The sequence below is a fragment of the Carex rostrata genome, chromosome 21 (assembly GCF_964058835.1).
Source record: "Carex rostrata chromosome 21, lpCarRost1.2, whole genome shotgun sequence".
NCBI classification, from domain to species: Eukaryota; Viridiplantae; Streptophyta; class Magnoliopsida; order Poales; family Cyperaceae; genus Carex; species Carex rostrata.
Genome location: NC_135938.1, coordinates 8,516,332 through 8,528,598, shown reverse-complemented (window position 1 = coordinate 8,528,598; position 12,267 = coordinate 8,516,332). Strand labels below are relative to the sequence as shown.

At 34.2% G+C, this 12,267-nt stretch overlaps 1 long non-coding RNA gene across 21 annotated transcripts; it reads left to right on the top strand.

The window, feature by feature from the left end:
* Nucleotides 1-791: 791 nt before the first annotated feature.
* LOC144573492 (uncharacterized) lies at nt 792-11,537 on the top strand. 21 transcript variants are annotated; one of them, XR_013518003.1, is made up of 17 exons: nt 793-1,069; nt 1,278-1,374; nt 1,661-2,225; nt 2,308-2,377; nt 3,814-5,135; nt 5,347-5,474; nt 5,747-5,815; nt 5,896-5,957; nt 6,093-6,139; nt 6,678-6,744; nt 7,147-7,314; nt 7,734-7,849; nt 8,459-9,123; nt 9,437-9,509; nt 10,040-10,139; nt 11,245-11,279; nt 11,377-11,537. It is a non-coding gene; the product is annotated as an uncharacterized LOC144573492 (long non-coding RNA). The 21 variants fall into 21 exon arrangements; XR_013517998.1 differs by lacking the exon at nt 5,747-5,815 and adding an exon at nt 6,832-6,982 and having other exon boundaries at nt 794-1,069; nt 5,816-5,957; nt 6,690-6,744; XR_013517993.1 differs by lacking the exon at nt 5,747-5,815 and adding an exon at nt 6,832-6,982 and having other exon boundaries at nt 794-1,069; nt 5,816-5,957.
* Nucleotides 11,538-12,267: the final 730 nt, after the last annotated feature.

Sequence of the window (12,267 nt, the reverse complement as noted above, 5' to 3'; positions counted from 1 at the left end):
ATGATTTGAGAATGAAGGATTAAATTCAATATATGAAGAAGAAAAATTGCTTGATTTAAGATTATATATTGAAAGATAAATTATTAGAGAATTTATTTTTGGATAAAAGAAATGATTTGAGAATGTTAAAGTAAAATATTTTGAAAATTTATGACATTATTATTGTCCTATAGGGATTGTTTAATTGCAATGGAGGATTAAAAATTGAATCTCCACTGACGCGATAATTTTTTTACTGTGTAGATTAAAAAAAAATGATTGAAATGATATTTTAAAAACTTAAATAAGACGGTCGGACGGAGAATTATTTTTATAAATTAAAAAGGTATGTATTTTCTTGAAAAGACAATTAATGAATTAATGTTTGAGCATGGTATAACTCCATGTATATTCTTCATCGATCTTGTATTATAAATTATTTTTCTTGGGTTAATAAGCGTTTAAAATAAGTTTAGACCTACTTAAAAAAAAATAACAGTGTAATCGAAAACTTTACGATATAAACTTTACAATATAACACGTGTTGGTGGTATGACGTGATCATCACGCATAAAGATATTATAAATCATAAAAGGAGAATGGGGTGTTACAGTAGGAGGAACAGTAGCACCTCCACTCCCTACCCTTTGATCATTATTAGACAGCTCAGATCATCCAGGCTGATGTCATCTTACGTAAACAACAAAATACTTTTCTCCAAACCGTATCTCAACGTTAATCCAACCATTCAAATTGCTTCACCGCCCTCTCAAAGCTCCAACACGCGGTCCTCTTTTGTTCCATGCCACGTGTCTCCAGGTAGCCTTGCCTATATTGCTCCGCCGCCGAATCACTGCCTCCTCTTGAGCGGCCCGGCTTGCTCCTCCTGCTGCTCATCGTCCCGCCCTTTGCTCCTCCTCTGTCACTGCTCTCTCCGCAATCGTTAAGAGTCAACCTCCTCCCTGTTGAGCTTACTTTTCCCTTCTTCCCCGTTGAGTGTTTCCCCTCCCTCCCCTCACCTTCGCCAACCTCCTTCTAGCCTCAAGAACTCCACGCTGTCTATTCTTGCTGCCTCTTATTCCCTCCGCTGGTGAGATTTTCTTCAAATTCATTACTAATTTTTTTTCCAATCGTTGTAGAATTTTATTCTACTTCAGTGTAATTATTCATTCTCCTTCCCTTATTTTTCTTCCTATTTCTCCTCTAAAATCGACAATTGCTTTTTTTTTTTGGTGCGATCATTGATCTTTACTTAATCCTGTTCTAATTAGTATGAGTTTTGACATTCTGTTAATTAGGGGGTACTCTTGCCTATTTGCTTAGCTGCTGCTTCAACTCACCAGCTTCATTGTCAAACAATTTCGACCACAAGTTTTTCATAGAAACCCTACCGAAGTAAGCACTCTAAACTATTTGATAATCAACTTGGATCTATTGTTGTCTTCCGAGTAATTTGGGCTGGTGGAAGTACTGATCAAATATAAGATCTTAACTGAGAGAAAACTTGAAATTTCGTCATATTTATCAGGGATTTACAACTTCCAAACCATGCCACTGCTCCACTCCTCACATTGTGTAACAAAAGAATAATTAAGCTTGACCGACCAACCTTTATAATATCTCTGTTAAATTGTCGGAACATTACTTCAAAATTAGAAATTTCTTCTTAATGTGACCACAGGTTGATGCAAGGTGGGAAGCTGTTCTACATCACCTTGCTGCTGATAAGCCTCACCCAAAGCACAAATAGAAAGTGTCATCCGATAAACAATTTTATTCCTTTATATTATTCCCTTTCTGCTTTCATCTGTGAAATGAAGTTGGGTTGGCTCTTTCAATGGTCAAATTGAGCCTTCATGTTTAAACCACAGAATTGCATGTTAATTTAATCGTGATTGGTTACAATTTTTGCTGTGCTCATGTGAAGCCCTTGACTGATGGAAATTGGGAAAAATCTGATTTTTTTGTCTTTTTGTTGATTGGTGCACCACCTTTGATTTCATTGAAATAAATTAGTGTTGTACTGCTGGGATTTAACCGGCCTCGCAAACTTCTTTGTGTATCTGTTAAGGCGCGAATGCTTGAATCGATTAAAGTACGTACCACTTCTGAAGGGGACATTTTCTTTGAGAAACAAACAGATAGATCAAGAAGCAATCCACCAATACGATGCCACAGGTTAGTTGAGCCATGAATTTCTGTTATTACTGCTTCGTGCTGCCAAAATATTGCTCAGTGTTGCCAAGGTAAATTCTTCTCCATTTTAAATATTTATATTTATATTTGCAAACTTAGTTGTTTGAATGTTTCGATGTTATGCAAAAACAGATAGGCGGAAGCTTAATTTTTTTCCACGACGCAAGCGGACGTAAGCTCAAAATATTGCTCTGTTGCCAAGGTAAATTCCTCCCTATTGTAATCCATACTAAAGGTTGAGAAAAGAGATAACATCAGAGTTCACCCACTAAAAGAAAAGGGGATACCACAAATATGAGTTGTACTGCCTTCAATTATAGTCTTACTCGTATGTTCAAATTGGTTGCACTATTTGGTTATGGTTTTGTTCTATTCAAAACTATGGAACTGATTACTGTTTTGGATTACTATTTCTGCTGTGTGGCAGTATAAGATAAAATTTGAACATTTTAAGTGACTAATTGGTAATGAAATATCCTGTTTGAGCAATGAATATGGTAATGGGAGCTCTTCTATGTTATTAGCACTCTGGTCTTATTTCTCTTTGTCAATTATGCCAAAGTTCCATTTTGGCCCCTTAGAAATGTTGCTTTTTCACCTATTTCGAAGTAACATTGTAGTTCTCTCCCTCCTTTCTTTGTTCTTTTTCCAGTAAAATAATGCAGTAGTTGTGCAAAATAAGCTTTGCACAACTATAAAAAGCTTTGCAAAATAAGCCTTGGAGCTATACATCCTCATGCTGATAGTTGTGCATATGGGCCTATTCAGTTATGATCAAACATACATATATAGTGCCAGAATAAAATCTGGAGCAGTCAAGCTGAGGTAACATTTGTCTTGAGACGACATTGTACTGAGGGAAGGGTTCAATCTTACACTCTTGCTCACAAGATTAGTGATCCATTCTAATTTCTCTTTAATATGCTTTGCTATCAGCTGGAAAGGAAAATTTTCTGTTCAGTGGCTTCAATCTCCACACTTGCTAATAAATCACCAATCTGATGTACTAAGATTCTGATTTGATGCGTTCAATTAATTTCCGGGTTGGATACTCTCCTAATGTGAATTAACTCATATATCCAAATAGATATTTAGTCTGCAAATTACCTCCACATAAAATTAAAATGATATATAAAACATCAGGTCGTTATACAAGGGATGGATTATGTATGTGTCCAGGTTGTCAGGCCCGTGACACATATACAAAAAATAGTGTAAAAAAGAATTTCCCAATTTGGAATTTTCTACAATTTCTGGTGGCCATTTGAATCTTATATCCTGAAAACAGATCAAAATGCTGCACATGCGCACTAGCTGAGCCTCTTACTACTTTGGTCATTCATCACTGTGTAATTATGGAATAATATGGATAGTCTATTGCAAAGTTCAAATATGCAGTGCCTCATACTACCAAAAGTTTCCTTACAAATCAAACACAAGGGACATTTAGTCTAAAGTGGCAAAATGGTAATTTAGTTTGAACTAACGTTTGAACAATCAAATCAAATTCAGTAATTATGTGACATTGGTAACAAGATAATTAATTTCAACATGTATGTTTTGCTGAGGAAATTTCATCCGAGTGAGATATACTGACAGCTCTATCCATAGCTCACATACCTGTTTTCCAAATTTCAGGTGTTTCAAAGGGAAGAAACAAGGCGAGATGATATTGGGGACCCACAAGCCATGGGCAAGGGACACAGCCACCATGCACTCGCTGCAAGAGCTTCCTTACCTTTGCATAAGTCTACCTTATAGACAAACTAAAAAAAATTTAAACCAATATTCCCATTGATCATTCAATTTACATAGCCCTTGATTACCTTTTGACAATACAGCTGGATTAGGAAAATACATACCTTAACTAATATGCAATTTCCTGCAAGTGCAATGCTAGATAGAAGTTAAGAAATTGCAGACCTATATCAAAGACAAACCATTCACAAAATCAGAGAGATGTGCTTCAATCGATACACTTACTCTTTATATTGTTCAACCAATAGTTATCTTAGCAAGCCTCAAGAGATCTCATATGAGGTTGAAAACATTATGGTGCAACCTTTACCTTCTTCTCCTCCTCTTGTATAATTGATATTTATATTACAAAATTCCAAATTGGGTATGGAACAATATGGTGGGTTGATTAATTAACAATTGACATAAAAATTTGAGAACAATCATTTAGTTTCTCCTCATATTTTCTTTCACCCCTTATATTTGGTTTTTACTCAAAAAAGTATCAGTGTTTTAAACAACCTGAATTCTACAAAGTTGAATCTATTTATTGTTTACTACATCTTCCTACTGCCTATACACCCTACACAGTCTACTTATTGTTTCTTAGTTTGATTGTTCTCACAAAAAAATATATACAATAAGATTTATTCGCATATATAAACATCACTATGTTTGTTTAATCAATACAGTTTCCGAAAAGAAAAATATGCCGAACAAGAAAACAAAAAATGCCACCCAAATAAACTAATAATAAAAAAAAAAAAAGTTCAGTTGCGGCGGAGCCGCAACAAGGTTACTAGTTATATACTATAAAAGTTGAATGGGATGTTACGTCAGCGATGAACAGTGACACCCTCCTTCCTTACCTTCTGATAGAATACCGATGGATCAGATGATTTTAGTCCTCCGTCACCTCTCGTATCAGCGAAAAAAAAAAAATTCGACTATTTGTGCTACCTGTCATTTCCAGCTCTTTCCGCTGTCCGCGTGTTAATTACTCAGCTGCTACGTGTTCTTCTCCTGGCTTCGTTTTCTCTTTCCCTCCGCTTCCTTTTCTTCCGTGTTCGTGCGCTGAGCTTCTTCTCCCGCTCCCTTTTGTTCCAATTTCTCCACTTCTCTCTTCTGTTTCCCCACTTCCCTTTCTCTTCCTACAGCAACTGCTTCTCAGTCTACCGCCGAACTGCGCCTTCAGTTTTGGTTGCCTCCGCTTCAATCGACTGGTAAGATTCTCCTTCATTCCAAATCCGATTTCATTTCTCATTTCTATTCAACTTTTCAATTCGTTCTAAACCTCATTTCTCTACCCGCTCTCTGCGCCTTCTCCTCTTCTGTTCGGTGGGTTTTTGCCTCTTGGTATTACCAACTATACTCTCCCTCTTCAATTCCTACTCACCTTTTTTCCTCTTGCGTTCCACTGATTTTTCTCCCCAGCTAATCTCCACGGCAGCTACTATTTGGGTCTTGGAAATTACTACTTGGTGGAACGGCAGAGAGTCGCTTGGCACTAGCATATTTATGGGTTAATGTAAAGAGAGAAGTAAGGTATTAGTCTCAAGCAGGTAAGCTATCTATCCAAAGCTTAGTAATTTCTAAATCTACTTCACTATTTCGCAACAAAATTGAATCAGTCAGTAAAATTGATAGTCGGCACAGTTTCCCCCCCTTCTGATTTCTTTGGTCTGATTTTGCTAAATTTCAGTGCTTTGTAGCACTGTTTCGTCAGTAGATTGTTTTGGGACATTGCTTTTACCAAATTTGACCAATGAATTATATATATTTGGCACAATTCCAAACAATACTATTTGATTTTTAATTTGGATCATTCGTATAGTCCATCAGCTTTTGACCTACCGAGCTTCATGTTATAACAAGAACACCTCATGGTTCAATGGTATTCCAGGTATTCAACAAAATTCCCATCTGCGTACTTTTGAATCCCCAGTAAAAATGAATGATGGAGAATTACAACTGTCAATCCAGCTACTGTTATCCAACCCCTCTCCTCTTAGGGCAACCTCTATGCTCTCCATCTTCGGTCTCTGGTAAGATTTTCCTACTTCCATCACCGATTTCATTGCCCATTTTCTATTCTCTTTCGCAATTCCTTATCAAATCTTCCAGATTTTATAATTTGCAGTAAATTTTCAACTCTTACATTTCCCTCAATTTGTGGGCAGAAACCTCCGTTGTGATTGGGCAGCGCTGCTTGCCGATTGTTTCTAAGGTAATTAAGAACTAACTTAATCAGTAATAAGCTACTACCCAGTAGGTGTCCAAACCATACCTCACCAAGAAAAACTTTGATTCGATTTTTTTTTTTTTTTTTGGTAATTTGTTTCATTTGCTTAACCTTACCAGTTGCCATTTCAAGCAACATAGTAAACTAAATTTTTATATTGATTCTGGATTGTCAATTTTTGCGTGAAGTTAATTTTTGTCTCCTTTTACTAACACATCAGATATGACTGGATAAGATTGTCTTAGATTCCAAATTAGTAATTACAGATATCTATGAAATGAGATATGGGGATATAATAATTGTATAGAGGTTAATATATTAAAGACTTCACTAATGGGATGTAATAATGATACAGAGCTAATATATAGAAGGATTTTAGTGATAATGGGATGTAATAACAGTGTAGACTAGAGAGTAATATATAAAAGACTTTAGTACGTAACACTTCCTCAAGCTGAACAACAAAATTATATTGCTGAGTTATTATTTCCAACATTTAGTATTTGTTTTCTTTATTTTTCAGTGCTTTCTGCAGATATATGCTTGAACAAATTCCTGCAATTCGGCTTATCCGGTGATATTAGTGTCAGGTACAAAATATGATTTGTGCTATTTAAAGGTTGTCAAATTTATCATGTTATTCGTTGAAGCCTGATAAGAATGTACATCAATTTCAGCTTTAGAATTTTGGGTTAAGGATTTACGTGTGCATAAAATTCATATCACCTAAGGTGCCTCAAATTTTGAGTCTACATCCGGCCTGATTGTTTGATCTGCTTTGAGTTACATAAGGGGATCCGAACTTTGAGTTACATAGAGGTTAATTAGGTACAATACCCCTGTCATTCATGTTACTTCTGTTATGTGCCATCAACATTCTTGACTGTTGTAGGCTATATCCTGTTAAGTGTTATTTGAACACACATGCATTAATTCCATAAAAAATTTGTACAAATTTGTTACGTCAAAAATAATGGTCAACATTTGCTTAGGCTTGTCTGTTTTTCTATGATGCGGGGCTTCAATCCCCCAGTGGCTGCTCTATCCTTCTCCAATTATTTTGTAGAGCAGGGAACTTAGCAACTGAGCCATATATCATTGTCTATAATACCCTTCTGGCTCATGTCGCCACCTCAGACACATACAGAAGGAAATACAAGGTAATGTTTACATGCTGCATTTTATTTACTGTTGACATTCTTTATTCATAATAAAATAAAGTTTATGAATTGAAATCCTAGCTTTGTTGTGGAGAAAGAATTATTCTGATGGATATCTTTCGTACTAAAATGATATGGTAGCCATAAAAGAATAATAAATTAATTAGTTTGTGTTGTGGTGAGCAGGATGTCTACCGATAACTATTTTCTAAAATAAGGATCAAAATTAGAGGTGAACATTCTTAATTGTACTACATATGGTGCTTATTATAGAAGACATGGTTGTGTCATGTGATTCAAACAATTTGGTACATTTATTTTGCACAAGGGGAATATTTCACTAAATACCTCTTCTTATTTAGCTTTTGTCTAGAATAACACTGTTTATTTTTTGTTTATCGCATGCCTTCAAAATATAGCCTGCACAAGGTGGAATTGTTGGGATGACACTTGATGTTATGTGGTATGTGGCAATGACAAATTCTACCGAAGACATCGCAGCAACGCACAAAGCGCAAGACTTTCAATTTGGCTGGTAAATTTCTTAATGTTTTTCTCTTCTTTCGTCCCAATGTTTATAAAACAAATTGTTCCTTTTCTTTCTATTAATTGAAGAAAACTTACCGGTACAAAATTGACAGTTTTATACCAGTCAGTAAGATTAGCAAGAAAATTTCATCAGAAGTACTCAAGTATATACTTCATAAGAATGATTTTTTTAAAAAACTACTGCAATTTTTTTAACAGGTTTATGGAACCTTTATTCTTTTTTAATTATCCAAATTCATTGAGAACAAGAGTTGGGGATAGATTGCCAACTTCCTCAGTCGATGAGGCAGCATTTGTTAAGAAATCATTGCATTTTGTTGGTAACTTGATAGAAATCACTGCACATGGTATGCAAAGAACACATAATTGACAAATTACTCAATGACACAATCGTCAACTCCAGTGCCAGCACACTAACATAAGTTCATAATATTTCTCAAGCTCATTTCAATTGTTAGAAAATAATTTGCCAATTAGGTCCATTTGAGGAAGCAGAAAATAATTTAGCTTGAATAGTACTTTACCAGATTTGTGTTATATCAATCAATTAAGTTCACAATTATTACATTAACCAAGAGAATACTTTGTTTTTCAGACATGCAGCATTCAAGGATACTAAAGCAATTGGAGACGAGGAGAGAAATTAAGAGGAACTTTTAAGGCCATATATATAATATATGATACTAAAAAGAAAATTATTAGATCGAATGGAAAATTGTGTTTTCAAATTATTTATTAATACAAGCAAATGTTGTCTGGATATATATTGTACCTGAAGGGATGAGGATCCTAATGAACTACGTCAAAGAGAAATATAACAATCCACCTGTTGTGATAACTGAAAATGGTTCTCTTTTCTGCTTCTCAATTATTCCAACCATTTCATGATTATTCATGTAATGTTTATCTTTATATGAGTGAGGCTATGGTACTATACATAGCGTACATTGGTTCGTACTTTGGATCAATATCTTTGTTTTCAAAGTCCAAACAGTCAATATGAACCATTCACTTGCTTGCTTAGACCTCCTTTAAACTTTCTGTAGATTGGACCAAACATTTTCTTAGTTTAAACTTTGTGTAGATTAGACCTTTTAGCCTGTAGATTTTGACATGGTTGCAATATATTACCTTCAGTTAAATAATAAGTATCATTTAATGTTGTTACAATAATATGCACACATATATATTCACTGCAGTTGGATACAACACCGCCTAGGTGGGTCCACCTAGCTCATTGTTTGCCTCTTCTTACACCAGGTTTGTCTTAAAGGTCATTCTTTCAATTGTTGTGTGAAGCTAATTGATAAAAGCTTATTTATTTTTTCTATTCTTTGTTATTCCTCTTTTTTTTTCTTTTTTTTTGACTTAATTACCAGAACACTTTATATTTTACCTGCTCTTTAAGTTTAAGATTTATAAGTATCAGTTCCTGTCAAGAAGTGTGATGTGTACCTCCATGTTGAAGTTGAACAACTGGTAGAAGCCTGTTAACCACTGTATTCTTTCTTGCAATGAAATTCTGTGTTAACTCTGTGTATTTATATATATTTTAAATAATATTATATGGCAGACATTTCAGCACCGTCTCGGAAGATATTGTGATTATCAGTCGTCTTTGGATCTTTCTGTCAATGTGCACTCATGTATTTTCTCTTTCTTTCTTTTCCCACTTGATTTAGAGTTTACTTTCTCTTTAGTCAGACAAAAATTTTCCACTGATGCCAGTGACTTCCTGTGAACTGGTCTCAGTGATTTCCAGGGACAAAGTAGAAGATTAGAATTAAGTAAAATAGGAAGTCACAAAATAATTAACTGTGATCAAAATCTTCTAAGGAAAAAAAATATTGACAAAAAATGTGTAGGGGGAATGTAAGAGTTCCTTCTTTTTCATTTCCTTTTGTAATGATCCTTTGTGCAACATTGAATTTCCAATGGATGTGTATTTTTTATCTCTTTACTGCTTCAGTTGCTGAGCAATCAATTAGATAGTGATTTTGTAAACAAGCAATTTTTAGTAACCTTGGCATATTTTTAGGGAAAAATAAAAGAAAAAAATAGACAAGCACGAGGTTAACATTGGTGCAATTTATTATTTCAGAAAATAATAATGAGGATTTCTCAAAAGATCGCAAATTTCTTAAATTATATTTTTTTTTGTATGATTGAAATTCAGGGCATTCTACAGCATGGGATGAGCACCATCCAATTCATTTGTTGGTCATTCAGCTGGTGTACAAGTTGTTAGAGTACTGCAGCAAACGCTTACTAACAAGGTATCTATTCGCGTGCAATTATCTCATCTTCTTTATGTAATTTTATGAGGGTGATGCCCTGATAAAGAAAGAGAAAGCTCCTTCGCCCATCTATTTTTTATTTATTTTTGGTTATGGTGTATCTATTTTTTTTGGAATAAAAACTTATGAAAAGCCACAGAATATAACATCTGATTTTCAAAAATCCAAGGCAACCCATTAAATATAGTAATATGAAACCTATCATTTAATTACTGAGGGCAAAGCTGGAAATAATGAAAAAATAATACCATCAATCTCCAGTGTGATATGTTTTATGGCAGCATGATTTTTGTTCAATTGAAATGGACTTGATTCATCCTCATTTAGATGAATCAAAAGTAAATTTGATTCTGATGGGTTTCAGAGCCGTCTGATGCATTTTACGATTTGTGTGTGTTCCTCTTGGAGATTTGTGCGCACGAACTTAAAGTGCATCGGACCTAAACTGCACTCTATCTCAAGGGCATGAGCCTCATGTTATGACATGTAACACTAAAAATTTGAGTTACTTTAGGGGATCTGTGTCCATCTTATAGATGGTATGTGCAATAAGAATTCAGATCCAGTGCGGTACCTGACCTGGTAGAATAAGAGGGATGATAGCCATTAATGGACTACTTGCATCGGGTCTATGTCCCCTCAGATACTATTAACGTGGACTTATACTGTTCAACTGATGTTAGTTCTACACGGTCATTATAAGCAGAAAAATAGTCTAAGTAATACCTGATTTATAAACAGAAAAAATAATCTGAGTAATACCTGATTTATTAAACCTCAACTCTGCAACTTTTACTTTACTAATTTTAGTTGTGTTCTTAATTGCAATTTGTTTTTATTTTACTCATTTTAGTCATGTGATATATAAGAATAGAGAAGTGCGTTATGATAGTTTTTGACCGCTACAACCAGTTTGGTATCAACCAGCTTTTGTGTGATATATAAGAATAGAGAAGTGTGTTATGATAGTTTTTGACCACTACAACAGTTTGGTATCAACATGCGATTGGATTTTACAATTCTTAAAATCTATTTTGTAGTATTTGTTTCTGAAGAGCAATAATATATTTCGTTGGTTTTGTAGGGGACATTGCTGCACGAATTGTGATTATTCCAGAGGTTGGTGATCTTCTTTTTAATCCATGAGTCTCTAACACTGATTAATGGCAAAAGGTACAAATTGTAAATTTATTGTATATGCATTATAATGATCCAGGTATGGAGGGGAACTGACCCGATGGTAACGAGAGTGGCAGCATTGAACATTAATTGAAAGGATGAATTTGTCTAGACGCTTCTCGAAAGCATTAAAAGTTGTCTGACATTTGTATTATTACTGAATTATAAAGATAATGTTAGATGCAAAGTCGTTGTATATTTTTCAAATATTTAGATATTCACATGCCACCATACAGAAGGGAAAAAAAAAAAATGTTTTCCTTGTACGCCAACATACATTAAAAAAAAAATGTTGCGGCAGAGCCGCAACGACGCCTCTAGTTTTTGCTTAAAAGAAGGATTTCAAAAAAATTCTGAAGCAACGAAGGAACCAATCTTATTTAAATGTATCTAAACCTAGTCTAAAGCTTCAATTAGAGATTTCTTAGCTCTTTTATATCGTGATCAAAGGTGAAGAACCTCCAATAAACTAGTCGGCCTTCTTGTTTCTTAATATACCTCCAAGCAACAAATTAATAGATAATGCATATCTTAATATCCACTCAAAATTATTTAGAAAAATAAATTTCTTTCTACTAGAGTACTATTAATTTGTTGTTGTTCCTTAATCAAAGTTTCTACCATTCAATAAAACACTTTTATTATGGTAGAAATATATTGTACTTAACACATTAAAAAAAAAAAATAAGGGATTCAAGAGAGAATTTATACGGCTTAGAGAGGAAGACAATGAAAATCCACACCCTTGGAGAGGAAGGATTGTGTATTTATTTTCCATCCTAAGGGTTTCCCATTAATTTAAAAAAGACTAGAATGTTTCTTTCCCACTTTTTCGAAATTAATCCAATTAATTGTTGCATCATATGCATTGTATAATTATTTCAATAATAATTGTATATTTCATGTTTATTGATAATAAATTTATAAA